The sequence below is a fragment of the Clarias gariepinus genome, chromosome 24 (assembly GCF_024256425.1).
Source record: "Clarias gariepinus isolate MV-2021 ecotype Netherlands chromosome 24, CGAR_prim_01v2, whole genome shotgun sequence".
Taxonomy (NCBI): domain Eukaryota; kingdom Metazoa; phylum Chordata; class Actinopteri; order Siluriformes; family Clariidae; genus Clarias; species Clarias gariepinus.
Genome location: NC_071123.1, coordinates 22494801 through 22502541, shown reverse-complemented (window position 1 = coordinate 22502541; position 7741 = coordinate 22494801). Strand labels below are relative to the sequence as shown.

General features: G+C 39.9%; 1 long non-coding RNA gene across 1 annotated transcript; it reads left to right on the top strand.

Moving 5' to 3' along the window:
* The first annotated feature begins 329 nt into the window (after positions 1-329).
* LOC128512110 (uncharacterized) lies at positions 330-4763 on the top strand. The gene is made up of 3 exons (XR_008356236.1): positions 330-1114; positions 3139-3174; positions 4453-4763. It is a non-coding gene; the product is annotated as an uncharacterized LOC128512110 (long non-coding RNA).
* Positions 4764-7741: the final 2978 nt, after the last annotated feature.

The window sequence follows — 7741 nt, the reverse complement described above, 5'->3', positions numbered from 1 at the left end:
CCATGATATTAACTCACTAGGTTACAAAATCACATCTATCTGAAAAAAAAACAACAACAACTGAACATAAAATAAATCAATATAAAATTTAAATATCCTATGGAAAAGTACCATAGAAAAGGATTCCATTTGTAAAAAAAAAGATAATAATAAAAATAATAATAATAATAATAAAAGAAAAAAACAAGTATAATAACCCATAGGTTGTGTGTAGAATGAATAATAATAATAAATTCAACGCATGTTATGATGAGTTTCGTTTTCAAGGCGCGTGAACTTTTCCGTCTCTTTCATTCCAGGAATTAAACCGCTAACACTGTCACTTTTGGCCTTTACCGCGCTCTGTAGAAGCTCAGTGGTACGCGCGTGACCTCTTGGGCTGCGTTCCATTCCGAAGTGTACCTCACAGAGTGCTCCCTACTCCCTGCTCCGTTTGCAGTGAATGTCAGTGAAGGGAACTTCCCGCGACAAAATTCCACCATTTGGAACACTCTGTGAAGTCACTCGCGCTGACGTCACATCCTTGGTGCGTTACCATGGTAACATAGGCTCCTCGGATACCTGTGGCTGCTACCGTGAAACACTACGGATATTAAATATTGAATATTTATTGAAACAAAATCTGATACCATTATAAAGCATATAATTGAACTGTTTATAACCCTCTAAGGATTTCCTGAATACATTAAAATGTGACTTATTATGTCCCTTTAATGTAATGTCGTCCTCGATAATAATGAAAAATGTATAAACACTTTTTCGAGCTCCTTTTTTTTCACACTCCAGCAAGACGCAATGACTTATGGGACATTTTTCATACCCATTTCCGGTAAAATAAACTCCACTTGTTCACTCGTTCCCTACACCGTTAGCAGATCCTTTAGAACTGAACGTTTTCGCTCCCTGCGGTTTGGAATCACACTTAACGTGGCTGAACACCTTGTGAAGTATACTTCCCAGGGTACTTCAGGCCGATTGAAGTGCACACTTGCTCTGAATGCGCGCTCCCTGGGCCGTTTTCACGGGGGTCGGACTAAGAAACGCATCCTGATGGGGGAACCAACTTCGACACAACAGGAAGCAGCTGTTTATTCCTCATCGGCGGCGGAGTCAGGTAGGCACGCGCTGCTCGCTCTTAAATCAAAACCCTTAATGTACACAACTGTATAACCGTCTCGTAATTAGAAACTAAACCCAAGTGGAAAAAAAGGATGCCAAGTATATTAAATCCTAGAATGCCAAAGCATACTATAGTGTACATGCAGCCAGACTAATGACTAGTATACTTGCAACTTGCTATTTTGGAACAACTAATTTTATACTTAGTGCATTTAAATTGTAATTAAATTGAACAAAAGCACAATTTTATGTGTATTAAGCGTACTTTTGTGTGCTAAAGTGGAACAACTTTAAGTTCACTTAGTACACTTAAAGTATATGGCTGTAACTAATACCTGTACTAATACCTAACAGTAATTAATGAAATCAAAGTATATATTTAATGTATTATAAGTACATTAGCTTTACGGCATTGAATGCACAGAAGAGCGAGACTTCAAACACAAACTTTTGTGATGTTGAACATGCATAAATAAAAACATATAACTAAGTACATTCTAATTAAACTGAAAATATACTGAGACCAGAGCGACCTTCAAATTCAAATTCAAATTTTATTTGTCACATACACAATCATACAGAGTACAATATGCAGTGAAATGATTTTGTGCGACCACAGAGTCGCGACGGCAGCCACCTAACCGGCGCCATCATAGAAAATAAGGAATAAGATACATTAGGATAACGAGGGTAAAAAAGCCCCTCCCAGACTGTCCTTCGAAAAGGGCAGTGTGCGATCAGGGGTAAAAAATACCTCAGCAACGAGCACATAAAAACATGTAACAAGACATAAACATTGCAACGATGAGGGTACAGGGGATAGGAAATGTCCAATGTAGGCAAACAGCTCCAGTCCCTGCAGCTAGAGAGCGCTGGTCCCAATTCCGCCTGCCCACACTGAAGGGAATAAGCACACGAAGGAGTTGGATATGGGGAAGGTAGAGTGTCTATCTGTAGCTGTTATGTGTGTGCGTGTCAGTTTGTAAGCCTGTACGCCAGGTGACCTTGGAGGGGGGAGGGAGTAGGATTTCAGAGCGTCTCGTTATCTTGGTCTTCGGGGAGTTAGTTATGTCTCCAGCGACGGCCTTGAAATGCAGTAGCTGGAAAGAAAAAGGGCAGCCGAAAAAGAAAAACATATTTTCCAGGTTTCGATCAATATCTGCCAATTTCACAGATATTTAATGTCCATCACTGGTCTCCAGGTCTGTCCAAATCACGTTGCATAGCTGCTAGTCTCACCAAGATGTTATCCAATTTGCGGTCCAGAACCACAGTCTGATTACTGACAGCTCTCGTCACCACTATTTCCCAGCCAGCCAGTCTCTTGGGGTTGAGACTGACTGCTTTTAAAATTTTTCGATATCCAAGTATCCCACCTAATCCAATCAGCAGAATCCCTGTTATCAGAGTTCCGAGTAGGTAGATATCTTCAACATCCTCCAGAGACAGTGCGGCCAGGCACACAATGCGCCACTTCTCCCAACCGTCCATCGTGTATCCAGCAGCAAACGTCCCAGCAGGTCAAGTAGGTTCCCCAGAACCCACATTTCTCGTCGAGAAGATCGTGTCAATTGCATTCAGAGACCACTGGATCAAATCCATATTCCTCTTTATTTTCAAGAGCAAGGCGAAGAGAGTCTCTGAATAGTATTCACAAGACAGACAGACAAGAGAAGCAAGCGGGGAGAGATAAGGGAGGGAGAGCAGATGCGACCGCCTTCGTCAAGAGCCAAAGTTGTTATCTACCTGCTTCTATCTACCTGGTGCTACCTAATGAAGTCACATGCCGGTTTCCCGACATTACTATCTGTCCCCAGGTCATAAGGAGACTGTTCTGATTTATGCTGGTTTAGCCCACTGTATAGCATTTCACTGTATTGTTTTATAGAATATTATACTATGTTATGTTATGTTATATTAGATTAGATATCATTGTTACATGTTTGTTTTACCACTAAATATTTTAAATATAAGTAGTGGTTTAAAGATGAAGTCAAATGTTTGTTTGTTTTATTACAGAGAAGTAGTCAAAGATGGCCTGCAGTAACATGTCTGGTAAGTTTTTGGATTGTAATTGGGCATATAATTTATTTATGTATTTTTGCCATTTTTACCATTTATTTTTTTACAAATGTCAAGGGTGTTGACAAGTTGACAGGCTGAGCATAGCGGTAGTATGTTATACTTGGTGGCAGAGTTTAAAAGCTGTCGAAGATCAGAAACCACTGCAGTAGTCAACAGAAGTAATCCACAGCAAGGAAGGCCAAGCATATATCATCTAACATGATATAAAAAATTGTCTAAGCAAGTCAAGACGCCAAGACTTTGCATAGTGATTTGATATTCATGTGGATGTATTGTGAAAACATCATACCATGCCATGGGGAAGGTAAGGCTTCTCTTGTGACAATTAAGCTACTGATGGAGGAGAATCCACTATACAGAAGTGGCTGTATCTTTTCTCTTGAAGAATTTGTAGTCACTAAGTATTCGTCTTATAATACCTTAAATACCTTATGATGACCACATGAATAATATTTATACAACAGAAAACTAAAATTTATTTAAATCAGATCACCTGCATTGGGCAATGATTACCTGCACTTTGGCAGATGCAATTTTCAGAATAGACGCTTTTTAATTTCTTTCTTTATTTTTTAAAATAAAATCCATTCAGGCAGTTAAATGGAGACATGACACAAGACTTGAAGCGAGATTTTACACAGAGCCAGGCAGAAGGCTGGTCAATGAGCAAACCGGATACTACAGGCAACTCCAAGATCCAAAAATAAAAACCAACCAATGGAGAATAAAAAAAGGTCAAAACATGAGTCAATCATAATACGGAATATAAATCTTTAATAATAGCAGTCATGATCAAACTGAGCTATTACTTTGCAGTGAGCATAAGTAAAGAGTCTGTTTATAAAGGGTGTGACTGATTTCAAAGAGGTGTTTATGAGCAAACTCAGGTGAATGTGACTGTATAGTGCAGTGTTTGTAACCATAGTCCATGGTGGTCATATCTGTGGGCTGTGATTTGTTTTGGAGTTTGAGGTAGATTTTGGCCATATTATAACAAAGTAGAATATGCCCCTGCCCATGCATCATGAAGGAAACATCTAAGGTAATGTACCGGTATCTATTGAAATCACCACATTGTTCAACATGAAGTATTGTGTGAACCATGCTGGAATATATTAATGTTAAATATTGCAAATGCCCTTTCCAGTTTTAACTTTGAACAAGATTTACAGTAATGCTAAATAAATTAATATGATAATTGAATGAATGTGTTATTTTTGAGTGTCAACTTTTATTTTATGATTGCAGGGGGCATGGACCTTCTCTCAGAAGTAAGGATTGTGCTGCTGGGCGGTAGGACTGCAGGGAAAAGTACAGCTGGAAACACCATCCTGGGAAAAGAGGACTTTGACTTACGAGGAAGTGCACAGTGTGTTAAGAGACAGAGAGAAATAGCTGGGAGAAAGATCACTGTGGTTGAAGCTCCAGGATGGCAGAGGAATAAAGCTATAAAGCAGGTGCTCAGGCAGGAGATTGTGCTCAGTGTGTCCATGTGTCCTCCAGGTCCACACGCTGTACTGCTGGTTATGCGGTTGGACTGCAGTTCATGGGAGAGTGAAAAAGACATGTGTAAGTCATTTCGTTAAGGCGTTCATATTTCTTTAACAAAAATAAAAGTCATTTTTTAATTAATAAAATATTTTTCTTGCTGGCATATTGAATTGGCATAGAAAGAATAAATCTCTTCTGGACATGCTTTTCTGCATATGGAACATACAATCACTTAAAGGATTATTAGGAACACCATACTAATATGGTGTTTGACCCCCTTTTGCCTTCAGAACTGCCTTAATTCTATTTGGCATTGATTCAACAAGGTGCTGAAAGAATTCCTTAGAAATGTTGGCCCATATTGATAGGATAGCATCTTGCAGTTGATGGAGATTTGTGGGATGCACTTCCAGGGCACGAAGCTCCCGTTCCACCACATCCCGTTCCACCACATCCTAAAGATGCTCTATTGGGTTGAGATCTGGGTTGAGATCTGGTGATTGTTATGTTAAAGAAACCAATTTGAAATTATTGGAGCTTTGTGACATGGTGGATTATCCTGCTGGAAGTAGCCATCAAAGGAGGGGTACATGGTGGTCATAAAGGGATGGACATTGTCAGAAACAATGCTCAGGTAGCTCGTGGCATTTAAACGATGCCCAATTGGCACTAAGGGGCCTAAAGTGTGCCAAGAAAACATCCCCCACACCATTACACCACCACCACCAGCCTGCACAGTGGTAACAAGGCATGATGGATCCATGTTCTAATTCTGTTTACGCCAAATTCTGACTCCATCATATGAATTGTCTCAACAGAAATCAAAGCTCATCAGACAATGCAATATTTTTCCAGTCTTCAACTGTCCAATTTTGGTGAGCTCGTGCAAATTTTAGCCTCTTTTTCCTATTTGTAGTGGAGATGAGTGGTACCTGGTGGGGTCTTCTGCTGTTGTAGCCCATCTGTTTCAAGGTTGTGCTTGTTGTGGCTTCACAAATGCTTTGCTCCATACCTCGGTTGTAACGAGTGGTTATTTCAGTCAAAGTTGCTCTTCTATCAGCTTGAATCAGTCGGCCCATTGTCCTCTGACCTCTAGCATCAACAAGGCATTTTCGTCCACAGGACTGCCGCATACTGGATGTTTTTCCCTTTTCACGCCATTCTTTGTAGACCCTAGAAATGGTTGTGTGTGAAAATCCCAGTAACTGAGCAGATTGTGAAATACTCAGACCGGCCCGTCTGGCACCAACAACCATGCCACGCTCAAAATTGTTTAAAATCACCTTTCTTTCCCATTCTGACATTCAGTTTGGAGTTCAGGCGATTGTCTTGACCAGGAACACACCCCGCCATGTGATTGGTTGCTTAGATAATTGTATAATGAGAAATTGAACAGGTGTTCCTAATAATCCTTTAGGTGAGTGTAAAGTGGCATGCAAATAATTTTAAAAAATAAGATTAGTAAAGTAAGTAAAAGAAGAACCGAACTTTAAATGACATTAAGTTAAGGAGCATTCCTTTTCACATTTTAAACAAGATTAGTGCATTGGTTTAGTTTAGTGTATTGTTTTATTTTTTCTAATATCTAAGTAAAAGAAGCATGGTGGCATAGTGGTTAGCACTGTGGCCTCACACCTCCAGGGTCGAGGGTTCGACTCCCTCATGTCCTTGTGCGCAGGGTATGCTATTTCTCCCTGTGCTTGGCAGGTTTCCTTCCACTGTCCAAAGACGTGCAGGTTAGGCTGATTGGTTTTCCATTGTATTTGTGTGTCCTGTGATGGATGGGCACCATCCAGGTTGTGACCTCCCTTGTTCCCAAATACCCTCGGATAAGCTCCAGGCCCCCCTGCAACCCTCTACAGGATACGCAGTATAGAAAATGAAAAAAGCGAAGAAGCACAATGCAAAAAAAAAAAGGCACCCTAAAAGATTCGAAAACTGCACAAATTAAAATTGGTTAGGTTTGTTAGCTTGTTCACAATCATCACCAGATATAGCATTTTGTTGAAGTTTTATAAATACTATGACTCCTTAAACCTTCTCCCCACAATCAAGAGAAATGGGCTCCTCTAAGCAACTGCGTAGCACTCTGAGAAGGACAATAATTGATGGCCACAATGCAGGAGAAGCCTATAAGAGAAGATCATAGTTAGTAAAAGAATTAATCAATTGCAGTTAACAGGAACGGTGGGGTTTAAGTTGCAGTCTGGAAGACCCAAAAACTTTGAAGGACCTGAATATTTAGCAAAATCTGATTTGAATAGATTCCAGCTAAATTTGAAGGCGAACATCACAAATACACAAATAAAAACATACAAAAAGAGGATTGTTTGTACAACAGGATAATGATCCTAAGCACGCCACAATATACTTAATGCGTTAATTCAGGAGGCTCAAGATGAAAGATTTGCATGACCCTCACAGTCCCCTGACCAAAACATCATCGCAAATCTGTGGGTAGACCTCAGACGAGCAGTGCAAACAGGACAGCCAGGGAATCTCACAGGACTTTTAAAAGTAAAAATTGGCTAAAATCTCCAAACAAGAATTAATAGACTCAGACCTGGCTACAAAAAGCATTTACAAAATGTTCCTAATTGCTGACCATGCAGTGTGACTTTTGATATACCCCAGTACAGTTATGTTTTTTTAATTTAGATACTAATTATTACGAAGACTCAATGTCTTTTTTTCTGTTCTACAGATCTACACCATCTCTCAGAAGTGAGAATTGTGCTGCTTAGTTATAGGAATGCTGGAAAAAGTTCATCAGGAAATACTATCCTGGGCACTGAAAAATTTGAGTTAGACCAGAGTGACCAGAGTGTGAAGAGACAAGGATTAGTAGCAGGAAGGATCATCACTGTGGTTGAAGCTCCAGGGTGGCAGAGAAATAAAATTTGTGAAAGCCACATCACTACTGGTTTACTTGAAGAGATTGTACTCAGCATGTACATGTGTCCTCCAGGTCCACACGCTGTACTGCTGATTGTGAGTTTAGACTTCGCCTTTAGGGAAAAACAGAGAAAATCTTTAGTTCATTACC